The sequence below is a fragment of the Lemur catta genome, chromosome 12, assembly GCF_020740605.2.
Source record: "Lemur catta isolate mLemCat1 chromosome 12, mLemCat1.pri, whole genome shotgun sequence".
Classification (NCBI taxonomy): domain Eukaryota; kingdom Metazoa; phylum Chordata; class Mammalia; order Primates; family Lemuridae; genus Lemur; species Lemur catta.
Genome location: NC_059139.1, coordinates 37,459,069 through 37,479,622, shown reverse-complemented (window position 1 = coordinate 37,479,622; position 20,554 = coordinate 37,459,069). Strand labels below are relative to the sequence as shown.

At 35.6% G+C, this 20,554-nt stretch overlaps 1 protein-coding gene across 3 annotated transcripts in view; it reads left to right on the top strand.

Annotated features, from left to right (window-relative positions):
* Positions 1-20,554, top strand: part of PDE4D (phosphodiesterase 4D) — a 1,287,470-nt gene that overhangs the window by 259,329 nt on the left and 1,007,587 nt on the right. The window lies entirely within an intron of this gene.

Sequence of the window (20,554 nt, the reverse complement as noted above, 5' to 3'; positions counted from 1 at the left end):
AACTTTTTACTATTTACTTTGGATTTTAATACTGTGGTATCATGATTAGGCTTGTGAGAAACCTTTAGTTGACTTTCAGTTCTCTGGGTGTACGCAGCTTGTTAACAAATGAAGACTTGTCTCTGTGGCCTGGTTGGCATTTGATGAGAGTTCTCTTTCAGCCAGTTAACACGCTTTATCATTCCTTCATATAAGCCTACTGGCATGATATTAAACACCCTGATTTTTTAATGTATGCAGAAAATGTCTGATTAGAAGTTGAAACTGGAGAAATTTATGTCTTGAGTATGAAACTCTCTGGGCAAGTCCAAAAACATAAATTGAACTTATGTCATTAGGTACTTTAACTGGTCACATTCTGAAAGTTCATCCCTCCCAGGAGCTTTCTACCCTGGCATATGTCTGTAATTTCCCCTTTAATCTTCCTTTTAAACATTTTTAAGTGAACATCCTCAGGGCCCTGATGAAGCCTTCTTTCCAATTACTTAGTACTCTTAAGCTACCAAATTCCTGAAAATTTTTAGGTTTTGATTAACTTATGAAAGAAAGCATAATCAAATGGAGCAACTCAAAGGAAGCTACAAAAGGCAAGGATGAAAGCAGACTGTTAATTTCCATCAGGCGAGCTCCGAAAACAAGCCCCTTTGTTCATTTACCCAAAGGGGAAATGGCATCTAAACAGATGTAGTTGTGACGTAGGAACATTCATTTGAAGGCATCAAAAAAAAACCACAAATGCAAACACATTTCTCTAGCATGGGAATGCTTTGTGTAACAGCCTGTGATTCTATTGTGATGGCCCAAGGCCGTTTTCATTCTTTCTATAGAATTACCATCCAGCTTTTAAGGGTGGGACATGAATATGTAGAGAGGAAAGTATAGTATGCCCAATAGGGTTTCTTAAAAAATGAGGATATACTGAGAGGTATGTCCATACTTGGACTGAAGACTGTGTTTAATAACCCATCAAGTAAATTCAACAAACTCTGAGGAAATGTTCAAATTCATTTGTTTTACTGGTTGGTGTTTGGTTGTGGAGATAATTGCGTAAAATAAAGGGCCATGGCTTTTAGCCTGGAATTCCTTTTGCCACGTTATAAAGTTGCTCATTGTCGTAGGAAGTGACCTGCATACAAATTACCAGACTGCAAATACATCTTTCTGTTACTGAGTTTTCTTATTATAAATCACATATAAAAACAAACTATTATATAATGTTTCCTTCTTTTACTGAATTTCTGAGACGTGATATGAGAAAAAATGTGTAAAGGCAAAAGGGAGAATATTTTGGATAATTAAAAATATATCATTAAACATTCCCCTGTTCTTGGAGGAAAACATTCTAAAAGCAAATGATTAACTGAGAGGTGACTTTAAGGAACTGCACGTACTTCATGATGCTGGGAGATTTCCTATTTGCATTTGTTTAATGCAAAATTTTTCATCTAGGTAGAGAGGCTCAAGCTTCCAGATTAAGAGAACCTGAGTTGCTTACATTTGTCCAAATGCAAACATTACAGCTCTCATTTCACTGCTTCCTAGCTTCTTGAAAATCCAATGGCATAAAGAAAGTACTTCCACTTAATTAAATGACTCTGAACAGGAGTTACTGTTTATCAGGAAAAAAAGAGCCAGATTTTTTGCCTGGTTAGAAGTTGTCATTTTAAGTCTTCAAAAATTTATTTTGCACAGGTCTAAGCATGTCACCCCCTACCACTGAAGTCTTTGCCAATAACAGAATCCAAAATTGTACAGTTAGAAATAGATGTTTCCGGTTCTTGATGAAGAAAATTTAAAGAATTAATTTAATATAGAATCTGAGGATGTTTGTCTTTGGCATTATGACATTTGAAAATTCAAAGAGAATATTCTAAATGTTAAAACAGTTTCTGTTCCTCCCTATGTGCCTCTGTAGGTCTTGTATCTGTCATTGTGAAAATTTAAGTCATACAAAGAAGTAGGAGAAAAAGACCATCTTTATTTTTCTAATTTTTTAAAATTTTTACTTATTATGGGTGCATAACAGTTGCATATCTTTATAGCGTGCATGTGATGTTTTGATAAAAGCATACATTGAGAATTAATCATATCAGGGTAATTGGGGTATCCATCACCTCAGGCATTTATCATTTCTTTGTGTTAGGATCATTCTAATTCCACTCTTTTAGTTATTTCAAAGTATACCTTAACTTATTGTTGATTATAGTCACTTTGTGGTGCTATGAAATATTGTTCATTCTAAGTATATTTTTGCACCCATTAACAATCCCCACTTTATCTGCCCCCTCCCTGCTACGCTTCCCAGCAACCATCATTCTACTCTCTTAAAAAGACCATCTTTAAACAATTAACCTATTTAGTGAGCTCTCCTTGGGAGAGGGATTCCAGTGTAGCTTGCAAGATCATTTAGCCAATCTCCATCTCATGTAAAACATTGAGGCATAAGATGGATGGTTAAAATAGGTGAGAGTTCTGTTTCCTACCAGTTACAAGTTTCTATGATTCTAGGTCATGTTGTACTCATTCATAAATTGAATTGAAGACCAGTTCCCAAATAAATATCAAATAAAGGTCTTGGGGCAAAGGAGAGTATATTAGTGAGCTTGGGCTACCATAGCAAAATACCATAGACTAGGTAGCTTAAACAGAAATTTACTTTATCACAGTTCTGGAAGGCAGGGAGTCCAAGATCAAGGGGCCAGCCAATTCAGTTCCTGGTAAGGACTGATTTCTGGCTTGCTAATAGCTTGCAGACAGCCACCTTCTCACTGGGTCCTCACGTGGCAGAAGGAGAGTGCAAACTCTCTGATATCTCTTCTTATAAGTTTACCAATCCCATCATGAGGACCCTACCTTCATGATCTCATTTAACCTTAACTACCTCCCAAAGGCCCCACCTCCAAATACTGTCACATTGGGGATTAGGGCTTCAACATATGAATTTTGGAAGGGACACAAACATTCCATAACAGAGAGTTTGATATTCTTAAGGGATGATTTTATTAAGTCCCTTTGATATTTAAGACCAAAAGGTGGTGACCTATAATCTCGAATCTGCATATTCTCTCAATTAGAGTACACTGAAAATAATCTGGTTAATATCTTTCTGTTCATTTCACATTTTCTAGATTTTATGTTAAGGGAACTCTTAATGATGATTTTTGAGGCTCTAATCCTCTCTTCATAGACCTAGGGGCTAATTTTAATTTTACTCAAAACTATTTTCTTCTTCCTTCACTCTTCTTAGTTTGCTTATTTTATATTGTTTGTTCTTAACATTCAATCCAATGACACAAATCTCTAAAGTACCTTGTCCTATCTATGGACTTGCCAGTTGAACCAACTTTTTGGAAGTTTGTAAGTTTCAGTCCTATCTGAGCCACCCTCATTCCCTCTACAAATGCCCACTGTCCCGTTGCTTTTTGGCTCAGGGGAGGAAAGGAAAGGTACAGACAAGAGGACAGAATGTAAAAACTTCTATAGTAATGGTATATTTTAAAACCTGGGGCTACTTAAAATTTTTTTAAGTAACTTTCCTTTCAATGTCTCTGTTGTTAATTTCCAAACTCATGAATTTTGATAAATCTTCTCATCTGGAGAATGAACTGAATACATTTTAATTCTTCTTCATTAATAAATTCTCCTGTGCATTGAATTCTAAAGTATTTTGTAGTCTTTTACATTAAATTCCCAATTTCCCAGTACACTGAATCATTTTCTTCCTACTAGTTTGGAGAGGTTCAAGATGCTGTCTACTCAATTGAATTTGTTATTTTCTTGATGAAATTGCCCTCTATTTGACATAGAATTCTTTTGGATGTTCAACATTTGGATAAATTTGTCACTCACCAGATGTCTTTAATTGATGTTCCCTGTTCTTTTTTGACAGAATTGTTATTTAGTGTTTATTCAAAACTGGAAGCAAGTCCTGGCTGTTTGAAGGACACAGGGTTTCTGGCAGATTCTTTGCATGTTAAATTTAAAGCCCACCTAAACAGGTTGTCAGTTTTGAATCCAGGAGCTAGGAGCCCATCTGGTGAAATATTTCCAGCAGACTTCCTAGAATTGCTTCTTTTCACACAAGACTTATTTCATGTCCAAAGTTTGTAAACCAAATTTATCTTATTCTTTAAAAAAGTAAATGTTTGCAGTTGTACCTTTACATTGCTGAGTTTTTACAAGGAATCACTCTCCTAATAACTCAGGGTGAGTAATTTGTGCCATTTCATCTGCATTTCAGTGCCTGCCTGGAGAGGGCAGACCAAGAAGGAATTAGGAAGGGATGATACATTTTGTTATGGCACTTCAGAGCTATCTGCATTTATTACCCAGTAAGATAGACCATTTTTGGTTTTATGGTTAAAGTAAAAATAATGACTCGCTTCCCAGACCAGCCTCATTTCCCTACTATATCCATCATCACCTAAGTAAGCTACAAGAGTGACAAAGTTGTCATAGCTTGGAATCCTGATAAAGTTAGGCATGTGTTGTTGTGTTCACTCAAAAGGGTCCAAAGGTCAGAGGAGATACTGCAGAGATACTTTCAAAAGCACAAAGTACAAAGCAAAACTAAAATATTCGTGATTATGTCTTTATTAGTAGCTCACTGAAATGGGAACTTGTTGTTTTAGAGATTTCACTCTTTTGGTCATTATACCTGCCTTCCAGCTCATGCTCTTTCCTTACAAAATTCAACAAGCATTTATTGAATGGCTACTGTGTGGTAGGCTCTGGGCATCCAATGTGGATAAAACACATATCATCTCTACCCTCCTAGAGCATATTTGACAACTAAATTTATAATTTTTATAATTTATTAAATTTTTTTCACCACCCTGTTACCCTAACCTAACTTGACCACCCAAGTCTATCCCATTTTAATCTTTAATTCTTCTTCACAGGAAGACTGAAGTCTTGGCTCTCAAACCTCTATGTACTTGCACTTTATCATGTTGTGGGTATCCTATTTGGTAGAGATATTTTGAGCTGTGAATAATGCACTGTAATTGTCAATTACACTCATTGTTGCAGAAACATAAATTATTTTAGAGTGGTTAAAAAGAATTTTTCTGAGATAATCAGCAATAGTGTAAGAATAGCCGAGAGTATAGATGAATGTGAGCATGACAGGAAAGGTCTGAGAGAATAGGGACTGATCACCAACCATTTGCTTTGAAATCAATCACAAGTCACAGGACTGTTTTAGCAGCCAAAGCCAATCATTAAATTGTCATCTTAGGAACACCTCCACTTTTTGTGATACTGTGATGTGATTGCTATTTCATTTTTGGACAATTTCAAGATGGAATTTCAAATAATTATGTCCAAAAAATAATTGCATGTGTTGTACTTAACAGTGTAAACAGCCAAGATACATAAAAATGTAGAGGAATCTTGTTGAATGGATGATAAATGTTAAAGAATGATTCTTATGCACAGCATCTCTCTATAATGAGGTGAAATTTTGAAGAAAAGCATAATAATTTGGGATAGTTTTCTATTAGTTGTATTTTGCTTCAGGAAAAAAGTTTACTCATAAAGCCTTATTTTTAACTAAAGCCAATTCTCTATTTTAAGAATTTGGTTATTTTTTTACTATTATGATGGCCACGTATAAGCAAGTGTTTTGAAGGCTAAAAAAATGACTTCAGTTAAAACTATTAGTATGTTTACGTTGCTCCCCATGGTCAGTGCTTTCAAGGGCAGCACAGGAATGGTTGCTCAGGTCCTGAGTTAAAACCCTAGCTTTGTGTTTATGCATCTTGTAGAGGAGATGAGGGTAAAAGAACCATAAATAATTAGGTTTATTATTACATGCTTTCAATATTTACTATGATTGTTTCGAGGGTAAAATGAAAACTTCACATTGGATACCCAGTATTGAAAGCACAATTGAAAGTAAAAGCAAACAAACAAAAACCCCAACCCAAACCAACCAAATATAAGATAATAAAAAATGTTATGCAATATTCAGTTGTATCATAAGCTTCTACACCAAATCCTTTAATGTTAAAGATTTTTTTAAATGAAATGGATCCATTAATGAACATATTAACAACAATAAAACAGCCTTACTTTTATTATGAAAAATTAAAAGGCTTTACTTTTTGTTATTAAAAAAGCTCAGTTCACAAGCTTCTATAAATTGTATTAATTAAAAGCCATGAAGCCAAGTCAAAGAATAGTTGATCATTATGTAGTGAGAGCCCCCCTGACCTTCTTTCCAGTTCTTTCTATCACGTAAGTTGTGTCATATGTCACACACATGGAGGTGGGGGTACAGCCACATGTATGGCACAAAAACTGGGAATAAGACATTTAGCTTATAATTTTTATGATCATATTCTCCCACCCCCATTCTTCCTATTGTGTCAGTCCTGAATTCTGTTTTGGCAATATTGCTTTTGTGTAAAGAATTTGGCTGTGCTTGTAGCCCTCAATATCCCAAATTTAATATGGTCAACAATATTTATTAAGCCCTCGTCAACTATTTGACTCTAACAGTTATATCTCATGGTGCTGCGCACCAAATGGTACCCCAGAGGTTCAGAGAGTTAACACACCACCAACTTACCTCTAGATGGGGATTTATGTTTTGCAGAGAATCTGGCTTACTCATCATTAAAAACCAAATGTATTAAAACTACTGAAAATAATTGATAACACTACAGTGACACAACAAAAACAACCTTTTCTATGAACTTATTTAAAACAATAAACAACAAACTTTAAAGGTCCTCCTCTCTGCTTATTGCATGTACTTTAAAATATTATTAAATGTCTAACTTTTATTTTTCTATTATAGAAGAGGTCATTACATAACATTAGCATGAATTTGCCAGTGGAGTTCCATTTCAACATAATGAGAATAATGCCAAGAGAGACCTAGACTTTGCTCTGAAACAAGAGTCTCTGAAGGGATATTCAAAGATAAGAGATTTGAGAAAAAAATCTGTATATACACATATACTGGGAAATCTCCATTATATGTGTATATAAGGACTGAAAAAGTAAAAGATTACAATTGCTTCTGTCTTTGCAATTGCTCATGCAGGGTTTCAGAACATGGATTTCCTCACCCAAAGTAAATGAAATAATTGACAGAGTAGTCAAAGAAGACCATGTCCTTGGATGGGTAGTGTTTTCTATTCAGAAAGCATTTGTATATTTTTATTTCTTGAAACAATGCTGAAAACCTCCTGAAACAATAAGGAAGAATAAAAATTGACAACAAAAAACTGGAATTAGATATTGACAAAAGTGACTTAGAATAGATGAAAGCTAAAACCTTCTTTTTTTAATTTCATCTTATTATGGGGGTACAAAAGTTCAGGTTATATATATTGCCCATGCCCCCCTCATCCCCCCGAGTCAGAGCTTCAAGCATGTCCATTCCCCAGACAGTGCGCATCGCACTCATCATGTAGGTATATACCAGTCCCCTCCCCCCACCCCCCACCCACCGAGTCAGAACTTCAAGCATGACCATTCCCCAGACAGTGCGCATCACACTCATCTGATAGGATTTTCTAACATCGGGACAGAGATTTTTGAGGAGATTATGAAGTGGTCATATAGTAGGATGTTTCCAAGATCTGATCAAGTCTTTATGGTTCTTTAAATCTGTATTGTTGTCAATACCATATGATGAATTATAAAAAATTTGAATATTTTAGTTTATAATTTTTAACTTCTATTACCTTTATAAATGTGTGTATAATATGCATGTATATAGATATAAAGTCTATATCTATAGGAAGATTGTCAATATGTTAATTGACATCTGAAGTAGGAAGATTGCCAGTATATTAATTGACATCTGAAACTAAAGTTGAAGACTTTCATTAGGGTAATATATACATCATTCATTAAATTGCCCCTGTGCCTTAATTTCACCAATTCTTACCTATATGTGACCCTGATTGAATTACCTTGCTGGTCTCTATTTTATTCACGTGTAAAATGAAGGGAGCCTCCTGTGAGTAGGAAGTTTTCTTTCAACTCTAAGACTATGACTGTGTATTTCCAAGAGTGTGTATTTTTCAGAATGGGCTCAATAACAATTTTTTACATTACAACACTTGCAGTCAAAGTATAGGTTCTCCTTAATCTAACACATGACTATCCTTTCCACCCAAAGAATACACAGGATCCTGATTAATGAAGTGAGCTCATCAAATCTCTGCTAACTATGCAAAATCACTGCCTCTGTTTATTGGAAATTTGTTGCCTCTAAGAATGGATGGAATTGAAAATATCCTCATTTTACTGGGAATTGGAGGAATTAATTATGTAAAATTTTTGCTGCTTTAAACATTAATCCTCTAACTTTACCCCTACACTTTGCTGATGAGCATTGTAATATTTTAAGTAGCTTTGCTTTGAAGGAATCTGAATCCTTTCGCTTTATATTCCAGTGACAGCGGCTTTGACCAGTTCTCTGCTAATAACTACCATTTTGACCCCTGTAGTTCACCTGTGGTCACATCAAGCCTGCCTTCCCTGCATTGATGTAGAGACCTCTGAACTGTTATGTCAAGTGGTCAGTGTGGTTCCTCCCTCACTTCCCTGAATTATAGCCAATTCCAGGCTGTTACATGCAGCAAAAATTGATAGACCAGGACAAAATGGAAGGAAACTACAATGCAGACAGATAACTTTTAAGACCAAATATAAGACATAATCATTTCTGGCATTACAGAACAAACCTACTACCAAGTCCTTTTTTGTAAGTTACCGACCTACTCCTGTTGTTTGCCTTATTTTCCCACAGTGAAATGCCTGTTATCCTCCTGGGTGTCCAGGCTCTTTAATCCAGGAGACCCAGGAGAAACTCCTCACTCCAGGTGCAAGTAAACATAATAATTTACAAAGATACAGCTCTGGCCACAACAAGACTTCCTTCTATGGCATTATGCAGAGCAATTTAGACTAGAACATCCACATTCCAGACAAGGACCTTAACCTGGCCTTTGCCAGACCAAAGGAGCAAGCTTTCTACAGAGTGGGAGAAAAAGAAACACCTCCAGTTTCCAACTCTCATATTTTCCCATCAAGACTTCAGAAAATACTGCGGGTAGGTTTTCAGCCAAGAACATTCCCATTTCACTACAAATATGTATATATTTCACAGTATTACAGGGGCAAAAACGCTTTGGTTACATAAATTGCCTTTGCATTGCCCAAGTCAGAGCTACAAGTGTGCCCATCCCCCAGACAGTACACTCCACATCCACTGGGTGTTAATTTACTGATCCCCTCATCTCCTCATCCCACCTGCCTAACACCCTATAAATGTTACTTCCCATATGTGCACATTAGTGTTGATAAATTAGTACCAATTTAACGGTGAGTACATGTGGTGTTTTTCCATTCTTGTGATACTTCACTTAGGAAAACGGGCTCCAGCTCCATCCAGGATAATACAATAGGTAGTTCACCATTTTTTAATGACTGAGTAGTACTCCATGGTATACGTATGCCACATTTTATTAATCCACTCATGTATTGATGGACACTTTGGTTGTTTCCAGATCTTTACAATTGTGAATTGTGCTGCTATAAACATTCAAGTGCAGATGTCTTCTTTATAGAATGTCTCTTTTTTCTTTGGATAGATACCCAGTAGTGGGATTGCTGGATCAAATGGTAGTTCTGCTTTTAGCTCTTTGAGCTATCTCCATACTACTTTCTATGGAGGGTGTACTAGTTTGCAGTCCCACCAGCAGTGTATGAGTGTTCCTTTTTCTCTGCATCCACACCAACATTTATTGTTTTAGGACTTTTTGACAAAATCCATTCTCACTGGACTTCAGTGATATCTCACTGTGGTTTTTATTTGCATTTCCCTGATGATTAGAGATATTGAACATTTTTTCATATGTTTCTTGTCCATTAGTCTGTCTGCTTTTGAAAAATTTCTGTTCTTGTCCTTTGCCCAGTTTTTAATGGGGTTGTTTGATTTTTTCTTGCTGATTTTCCTGACTTCTGTATAGATTTTAGTTATCAGTCTGTTATTGGCTGTATAGCATGCATATATTTTCTCCCATTCTGTAGGTTATATGTTTGATTTCATGATAGTTTCCTTGGCTGTGCAGAAGCTTTTTAATTTAATGAGGTCCCATTTATTTATTTTTGTTGTTGCTGTGATTGCTTTGGGGCTGTTCTTCATAAATTCTTTGCCTAGGCTGATGTCTGTAAGAGTCTTTCCAACATTTTCTTGTAGAATTCTTATGGTTTCATACCTTAAGTTTAAGTTTGTTTTCCATCATGAGTTGATATTTGTGAGAGGTGAGAGGTGTAGATCCTGTTTCATTGTTCTACATGTAACTATCCAATTTTCCTAGCACCATTTATTGAACAGGGATTCTTTTCTCCAGTGCATGTTTTTGTCTGCTTTGTCAAAGATCAGATGACTATATGAGGATCGTTTAATATATGGGTTCTCAGTCTTGTTTTATTGGTCTATGTCTCTGTTCTTGTGTCAGTACCATGCTGTTTTAGTTACTATAGCCTTGTAGCATAGCTTGAGGTCTGATAAAGTGATGCCTCCCACTTTGTTCTTTTTGCTTAAGGTTGCTTTTGCTATATGGGGTCTTCTCTGGTTTCCATGGTCTGGTTTTCCACCTCTTTACATCCTCTGCTATTTCCTTCCTCAGTGTTTTGTAGCTCTCCCTATAGAGATCTTTCACCTCCTTAGTTAAATATATTCCTATGTATTTTATTTTCTTGGTTGCTATTGTGAAAGGTATTGAGGTTTTTGATTTGGTTCTCCATTTGACTGCTGTTGGTGTATATGAAAGCTACTGATTTGTGTGCATGGATTTTTGTAGCCTGAGACTTAGCTGAATTTATTTTTCAATTATAGGAGTCTCTTGGCAGAATCTTTGGGGTTTTCTAGATATAAGATCATATTGTCAGCAAAAAGCAATAGTTTGACCTCTTCTGTCCCCATTTGGATGCCCTTGATTTCCTTCTGTTGTCTGATTCCTCTGGCTAGGATTTCCAGCACTATGTTGAATAGAAGTAGTGATAGATGACAACCTTATCTGTTTCCAGTTCTAAACGGGAATGCTTTCAATTTTTCCTCATTTAGTATGATGTTGGCTATCGGTTTATCGTATATGGCTTTTATCATTTCAAGGTAAGTCCTGTCATTGCCTATTTTGTTAAGCATTATCATCATGAAAGTGTGCTGAATTTTGTGGAATGCTTTTTCTCCATCTACTGGGAGGATCACGTGGTCTTTGTTTTTGCTTTTCTTTATGTGGTGAATTTCATTTATAGATTTGCATATGTTGAACCATCACTGCATCTCTGGGATGAAGCCCACTTGGCTGCGGTGAGCAGCTGAATTCAGTTTGCTAGGATTTCATTTAGAATTTTTGCATCTATATTCATAAGGGATATTGGTCTGTAGTTTTCTTTTTTTGTTGAGTCATTTGCTGGCTTTGATATCAGGGTGATGTTGGCTTTGTAAAAAGTGTTAGGGAGGATTTCTTCCTCTTGATGTTGTGGAATAATTTCTGCAGGAGAGGCACCAGTTCTTCTTTGTAGGTCTGGTAAAATTCAGGTGTGAAACCACCTGGTCCGGGACATTTCTTTTTAGAAGTGTTTTTTTATTGCTGCTTCAATTTTGGTACTTGATATTTGTCTGTTCATAAATTCTATTTCTTCCTGATTGAGCCTTGGGAGGCTGTGTGTTTCTATGAATTTTTGTCCATTTCCTCCATGTTTGCAAGCTTATGTGCATAGAGATTTTTTATAGTATTCATAGATGATATTTTGCATTTCTGTGGTATCAGTTGTAATTTCTCCTCTTTCATTCCTGATTGAGATTATTAGAGTCCTTTCTTTTCTGCTTCTGGTTAATCTGGCAAGGGGCATGTCAATTTTTTTTTACTTTTCAAAGAACCAACTTTTTGCTTCATTAATCTTCCATGTTGTTCTTTTGTTATCTATTTCATTTAATTCTACTCTGATCTTGGATATTTATTTTCTTCTTCTAGATTTGTGATTGGTTTGCTCATTCTTTTCTAACTCTTTGAGATGGTTCATTAGATTCTTGATTTGTCTATCTTTTGGATGTAGGCATTTATGGTTATGATTTTTCCTTTTGGGACTGCTTTAGCTGTATCCCACAGATTTTGATAAACTGTGTCCCCTTTATTATTTATTTCAAAGAATCTTTTCATTTCCATCTTAATTTTCTCCTTGTCCTGACTGTCATTAACCAGTAGGTTGTTTAGTTTCTATGACTTTTTGTAGAGGTGAGTATTTCTGTTTGAGTTGATTTGTAATTTTATTCCACTGTGGTCTGAGAAGATGCATGGTATAATTTCTGTTTTTCTAAATTTGCTGAGGCATGCATTGTGGCCTAGGATGTGGTCAATCTAGGATATTCTCTAATCTCCTTCAACTGATGAGAAGAATGTATATTCAGTGGTTTTTGGGTAGAATATTCTGCAAATGTCTATTAGGCCCATTTGTTCTAGAGTTCTGTTTAAGTCCATTGTTTCTGTGTTTGTTTTCTGTTTGGAGGGTCTATCCTGTTCTGCCAGAGGGGTATTGAAGTCCCCAGTTTGTTATGGTGCTGCTGTTTATCATTTTTCTTAGATCAACTAGGATTTGCTTTATGAATCTGGGTGCACCTGTGTTAGGTGCATAAGTATTTAAAATTGTTATGTCTTATTGTTGAATTGTTCCCTTTAGCATTATATAATGACCATCTTTGTCTTTCATTATTTTTATTGATTTGACGAGTAAGTTATCTGGTATGAGAACTGCTATACTAGCTTTTTTTTGGTTTCCATTTGTGTGGATTATTGTTTTATATTCTTTCACCTTGAGTCTGAGTCCCTGTGGGTTAGATGTGTTTCCTGATGATAGCAGATACATGGCTTGTGTATACTTATCCATTTGGCCAGCTTGTGTCTCTTCAGTGAGCAGTCCAAGCCATTCACATTTATTGAAAGAATTGATAAATGTGGTGGATTTCTGTCATCTAGTTGAGTAGAACACTGTTGCTTTTTTAAATCTCTTGAGCCATTGTGGTAGCTGACCTTTGACCTTACCTTTTGAGTGATTTTTATACTGAGGAGCAGCTGTTGTGCTACTTCATGAATAATGCAGTTCTGGGTACTTCCTGCAGGGCAGGTCTTATCTTGTCGAATTCCCTCACTGTTGGCTTGTCTGATAAAGACTTTGTTTCCCTTTCATAAATGAAGCTTCATTTTGCAGGATAAAAAGTTCTAGATTGGGCATTATTCTGTTTGAGAAGACTGAGAATGGGGCCCCAATCCCTTCTGGTTTGTAAGGTCTCAGTTGAGAAGTCAGCAGTTGGTCTCATGGGTTTTCCTTTGTAAGTTACCTGCTGCCTTCACCTTAAGGCTGGGTCTCATTAACATATGCCAAAGTAGTGACAAGTAGTAAAATTATGTAAGTATTGTATATGGAAACTGCTGACATTTGCTATATTATCTATTTCTGTGGCAACTCTTATTGTTTCCTATTATCAGTGTACTAAGTGTTGTTTTGAATTTAAATCTTTCCATACTTGCTTTTGATTAGAATTTAAGCTAGCTCTGAAAGACTAAATTCACAATGAAGTAGAAGCTGATTTTGTATGTGTCTGTGTGTAATTTCTATTGTAGCCATCATTCTTAATTCATTGTTTTTTTTAAAGAATAATTGTAGCAAAGGCTGAGTATGTATATATGATTTTGAATATAAGCCGATGAGATGAAATGTTAGATTATTATACCAGATGTCAAATGGAATTAAGGTCTAATGTGTGCTAATGTGACTACTACTGCTAATAATTTATAACTGCAAAATGCATTTAAGTTTCAACATACTATACAGTATTTTCTTGTTTTTTTCCTTACAAAAACTGTAGAAAAGGCAATGATTTTTGTCTTCATTTTATGGAGACTCAAAATAAGCCACAGGCAGATTAAGTGAGTTAGTCAAGTTTACACAGCTAGTAATGGAGAAGCCTAGTTATACTTCAGGCCTTCTGATTCCAAATTCCTTACTTTGGTCACTACACAGTCAAGTCTGACAGATGTAAATGAAGTCATCACTCACATGCTAGTTAATGTATTCATTATACCATGTGCTGAGTGAAGATAAATGGTAACATATTTATAGTCAAGTATCTGAACTTATAGCTATCTTTACAGTTGGATAACTATGTTATATTGTAAACCCCAGATGTTTTTATATTCTGTAGTATGACAGAAAGTGGAATTTTTGTTTAGGAAGACATTTTTAAATTGTGAATGGATGCCCCACAGGCTTGTTACAAACAAGGGTTAAATCACAATGAAGGTAAACTCTTTTGCATCATGAAGTATTATGATTTTTTTTAAATTTGCTCCCTGACTGCTTGAGAGAGAGATAATTTGAGGAGGGGAGGTGCTCTGGAGGACTCTAGGAAGTGAATAGGCATGAGAAAACCTCTGCAAGGATAGAGCCATGTGGCAGTAGGCGGGTTGGGAGGAGAGACAACAAATTTTCCTCGCAGCTGAGATGGCCTGGTTAAAGCCTCTTTAGGAGTAGTGAGGTTTAATGACCAGTTTTCAACATTTTGTATCTTTGTTCTATTTGTTTGTTTTTCCTTTTTCTCAACCTTTTCTTTAAACTTTCTGCGATTACAACAGTATTATAACAATTTTGCCTCAGAATATGAAGAGAAGGTCTCTGTTCTTACTTGAGACAAAGCAGGGAAGAGAAGATCAGGGAGCAGGGAGGAAGCAGTGATGGCTGTAGAACTGGAACAAGTGCTCAGAGGGAGCTGTGACAAATAACTAGGTATATGAAAGTACCTCTCTTTCTCTTGGGTATGCCCAGAAATACTGGGAAGAGCTCTAAATGTCCCACAGTTATTTGAGAAGGGGGATTTGTTTATTTGCCCACAGAGGCCTGAATATTTGAGGCTTTAAAGTAATTTGTGGATGTGTATGTGTGTATATATGTATGTGTATATACTGACATACTTGGTATAAGACGTTGCTATTTCAAGTTATCTTATAAAATAAGTTTGTGATGCAATATTTTGTGATCAAAATTCATTAAGTGCCTACCAAGTACCAACACTTTTTACCTATTCACTTATTATATTTGATTCTCACAACTATTCTATAACACTATTTTATGTAACTATTCTATGGCATTATTATTATCCTTATTTGATGGATGAACAAACTGAGGAACACAAGGAACCTGATACTTATGCCTAGAATACCTAAGACATACATATTTGAAATAATAAACATAGGATATGAGAAAAAGCCCAAGCATTTTATGTAGATTTTAATAATCAAACCAAATAGTCAAGATATTTTAAAACCTTAAAGTTACTATATGCACATATTTTGATCAAAAGTGAATTTTAGATTTCCTGTCTGGATGTGGGTATGGAACATATTATTCAGTTTCTTTCTTATACCTTTAAAGAGATTGTAAAAAGATACCTATGCAAATAGCAATTTCTCCAGGATAATTGGCCATATAGGCTTTATGACCTTTTCAACATGTTTTCCCAAATGTTTCATTTCTAATTAGAGAATGATCATTCAGAGTTCAGTGGATTTAACTGGTAAGATAGGTTTTCATCCTTTTTGGAAAAGAGATTTATAAAGCACATGTGAATGTCAGAGTAGTAAGAGCTTTTTTTAATTCAGTCCTTCCTTGGATGTGTTAACCCTTCCTTTTACCCCAGATTGGCACATTTTTCTTATTTAAGTTTTGTTTAGTTTGAGCTTTCATTATTTCTGTGACCAATTTTCACTTTGTCTCTATCTTCTACTTCAGTAGACCATGACAGTGTAATTCTGAAAATTCACAACAGCCTTCATCAATGTTCTCTTCCTATAAAGGGTACATATTTTACACAAGATAATTTCAGGAATCAACTATTTCTACCTAGAGATATGGTATTTTGTTCTCTCTCTCTCTAAAAACAGTTGTACTTACCTTGTATAGTTTATCACCTTGCATTTTCAAAAGACCAATGAAGTTTGATTTATGTATATTACTTTTGCTTAGCTTTGCTATCTAGCTGATGTATGCTTCGACAAATGACAGTGTATTCATTCCATCTTTAATATATGGACTGGTATTTGATACTAATTCTGTAGTTTAACTTCTGAAGGTAAGATGATTTTGAAGTATCTACAAAATAGTTTCTTTATTTCAACAATCATGACTCTGAAATGTGTTACCAGGTGCATATTTTGATCCCCAAACTTGAAAATATTTCCATGGTTAGATTATTATATTTTCTATCTGACAGCTTTCCTGGCTTTCTGTTTTCACTTAAGCTTGCCTAGATTTTTCTCCACTTTAAAATTAAACTACTAGATGTTTTATCATTTCCATCATCCATACTAGAAACTAAAGAGTCAGAGATAAATGTATTCTCAGAATTGCATCAGTACTTTACTGTAATTTAGTAAGATGTTCTCTTCTGTTGTTTCATCTATTATGTTGTTATATACCATCTATGTTATCATCTCTGTTTCTCTCTGTGGTTTTTCTTTAGCATTGTAATTCCTTCATCAAGTGCTCTTTTTTTTGTGCATACGGGGGCTTCATTATGATAATTACTACACAAAAAGTTTGTATGGTGTTTTGCAGTGTACAAAGTGATTTTTCACAAACATTCCCTTATTTGAGACTCATAACAGCCTTGTACATTCGGCTGTGTTATCATCTTTTTTTTTTTTTGCAGATAAGAAAACACTTTAATGAAGTAATAAAACATTTGAACTGCAGATTTTTACATTTTAACCCTAGGATCTCTTCTCTCTCTCTCTCTCTCTCTCTCTCTCTTTCTCTTTGTTCCCTTTTAATCTCTTTCCTTGGAACCATGTAGATCAGAGTTAAAAAGTCAGCCTATCAGTAACTAGCCACTGGTTCACTAAGCTGGGCCTTATTTTACTCCTCCAAAATAATGTAGATGATAAGAACTACATTATAGGATTGTTATGAAAACTAAAAGAGATAAGGCATGTTAAAGTGTCTAAAATCACCTTCCCACCCATAGTGGTTGCATAATATGCTAGGTTTCCTTTTCCTTACTGTTACCTAAATTTTCTTTCTTCTGAAATTAAAAAAAAAATTATGAATTTTAACCCAGATTAAACTCTGAAAATATCATAGTCAGTGAAATTTGTGAGGTAAAAAAGTAGCAGAAAAGAAACAAACAAACGAAAAAAGCAGAGGATAGAGTGAAAACCATGAGCAATTTTCTATGAAACTAATATGAAATCAGTTTCTTAGGGTTTTATGTAGGATAGTGCAAACTAAAAATAATTTGCAGGTCCACAAAAAATTAAGGAATGTAAAATTATGCTAAAATCAAAAGGAAGGGAAGTTCATAGAACAGCCTATTTTATTCTTGTTATTGTATTCTCTCACTGTCTTTAGAATCGGTCTCTGCAGTAATAAAGGGGAACAGAGGTATGAGTGGGATTCCAAAATAGTTTATTTGGGTTTCTAATGTTTGTATGCTTATATCTCACTCAACATGAGTATGCCTGGTCTAAGGGGGACTTAATGAAAACAATATATAATTGTTAACTGAATGTGGATTAAAAAAATTTCAGACTGGGATGGGGGGGTGGGGGGAGGGGATGGGTGTATGCCTACATGACGAGTGCATTGCGCACCCTCTGGGGAATGGTCATGCTTGAAGGTGCAGACCCGGGGAGGTGGGGGGGGGGAGGGGATGGAGGTATGACTACATGATGAGTGCCAGGCGCACTGTCTGGAGAATGAGAACGGACGCGCTTGTGACTCTGACTCGGGGGGATGGGCAGGACATGGACAATGTATATGACCTGAACTTATGTACCCCCATGATGAGCTGAAATAAAAAAAAATAATAATAATAAAATAAAAAAATAAACCAAAGAAGATGGAGTTAGAAAACTCTCTTATGTCTTCATCTCTTTACTTCAGATTTTCCCTTTTTCCATTCTATAGTAGCAATCAATTCTATCAAATAAATTTGGTAACTAACCCCAGCAAAGAATTCTTTGTGCTGTTTATGAGGGAAGAGATTGGATTAGGATGGTAATTAAGTATGTCAGTTGAAAAAATTGAGCTAATTCATTTAATGTATTTTGGAAACTTCTAAATATTGTATAAATTTATGAAAAGTTAAGTAATAATAAACACTGGAGGCACATCTTATGAATTATAAAAACTGTAATTGATCCTTTTCTTTATAACTTCCTCATTTTTGCATTCTGCTTAGCAAGGCTTTTTTATTTCAAGATTATGGATAATTTTACCCATGTTTTCTAAGATTCTTAAGGTTTTTCTTTTTCCCACTCTAGCTTGACAAATTCATTTCCTTTAAAATGTGTTCAATGCTGAAAGGATAGCTATTTGAAATAATTTTTGAAGATCAGTAATCCTCCACATTGAGCTGTTTTATTCATATTCTGATAGATTATTTTAGAGATGAGAAAAATAAGGTTATTCAATAGTAATAACAAGTGCAACAACAAAATCTACAGGGGTGTACTGAGAAAAATTACATTCTTTCCTTCCTTTTTCTTCTTTTTTAATCATTGTGTTGCACAAGGTATGGCCATATTGCTAAATAAACTCTAACACATACTTATACGTATACAGCTGGCCCTCCCTCCATATTGTAGGTTCCACTTCTGTGGATTCAAGTGCAGATTGAAAATATTTGAAATTTATTTGAAAAAAATGTGTCTGTACTGAACATGTACAAACTTTTTTCTTGTCATTATTATTTGTCATTGTCAAATAATACAGTATAACAACTATTTACATAATATTTTACTTTGTGTTAGATATAAGTAATCTAGAGATGATTTCAAGTATATGGGAGGATGTACGTAGGTTATATACAAATACTGTGCCATTTTATATAAGAGATGTGAGCATCCATAGACTTTGGTATCCATGGAAACTTCTGGAACCGATCCCCCATTGATACTGAGGGATGGCTATATACATACATATGGCCATGTAGCCTGCCTGCTCAGGAGGAAGTTCGTAGAAGCAGAGGTGGCATGAAGAGATGGATAATGTCTTATGAGGGAAAGTGAAGCCTAAGGAGGAATGGTTGGCTAGAAAAGAGGCAGTAAATTCTTTTTAGTGAGGAACTGGAAAACATAGGGATGATGGAGTTGGAAAAACAGAATCATCAAAGTCATCCTCCTAAAATTACCATGGCAAGTGGAAAATCTGCTAACATTCCTCTTCACAAGATTTTGCTTTTAAATTTGATAAATCTTGGTTAGTTCTTCTGAGTTTGCAGTTCTTTGGTTTTGTTCACACTTTACTTCAATCACTGCCAGCCAACATTGATGTAGTCAGGGTGATTTACAATCTGAAATAGAGAACATCTATGTCCTAGGGCTTTGGACCTGATTTCACAACCTTCTGGGATATGAATGCTGTGAATCATCCAGTGACTCCTTTGAATGGGTTGCAACTGGGAGTTCTCTTAAATAGCTTATGGCTTCTGGCCCAGAAGAAGGAGTAAAATGGTGGACTAGGACTCTCCAGTGTTTATCCCCGAACAGAAACATCAGTATGGAAAACTATCCAACATGGAAATACCTTCACAAGAGCTAAGGAAACCAAGTGAGAGATCACAGTACCTAGTTATATCATAAAAATAATAAAAGATGCATTAAAAAAGGTAGGAAGGATAGTTTTACATTACTCATATCATCCATTCCCAAACCCCAGGCAGCACAGTGTAGAGAGGTGCTATCCAATTGAGATAAAGAGAAGAAATTGAGCATAAGACTTTATGTTGGTCCATAACAATGGCCCTGACATAGTAAAACCCCACAATGGGCATACCTCCCCACAGCCCCTGAATTCAGGTCAGCAACTGTGGACTCAGCCTCCAGATCTGCTTTGGCAACAGGAAGGAACCTGTAGCCCCTAAGAGTCAGACTCAATCTGCAGTCCACATCACTGCCAGCTGACTATAGTGGCCTTGGACTTTGGACAAGCCTCAGTGGCAGGAAGGCCTCATTAGCTATGGGCTTTGGGTGTGCCCAGCACTGCAACAGCCTCAGCAGGTATGAAATTTCAGTTCTTCATCATCTGACCAGTGGCAGTCCCAGGCTAAGGGTACCCCCTACTGCTCTAGTGGCTAAAGTAGTCATGGACACAGAGACCATGGCAGTAGGTTTGTCCAGAACTCTGGACAGGTTTACTGTTGAAGGGCATTGCTAGACAAAGCCAGTCTGCAAATACTGTAGTAAGTACTTACTTCTTTAAATGCACAGACATTGGTGCACATCCTCAGGGATCAAAAACAATTAGGGAAACATGATAATACCAAATGGATAGAATAAAGTACCAATGACTCATCCAAAATGATGGAGATATCTTAACTGCCTGACAAAGAATTCAAAATATAAATGTTCTAAGGAAGCTCAGTGAATTTCAAGAAAAGATAGAGAAACAATTAAAAAATAAAGAAAACATTAAATGACCAGAATGAGAAATGTAGCAGAAAGATTAATGTAATAATAATAATGATGAT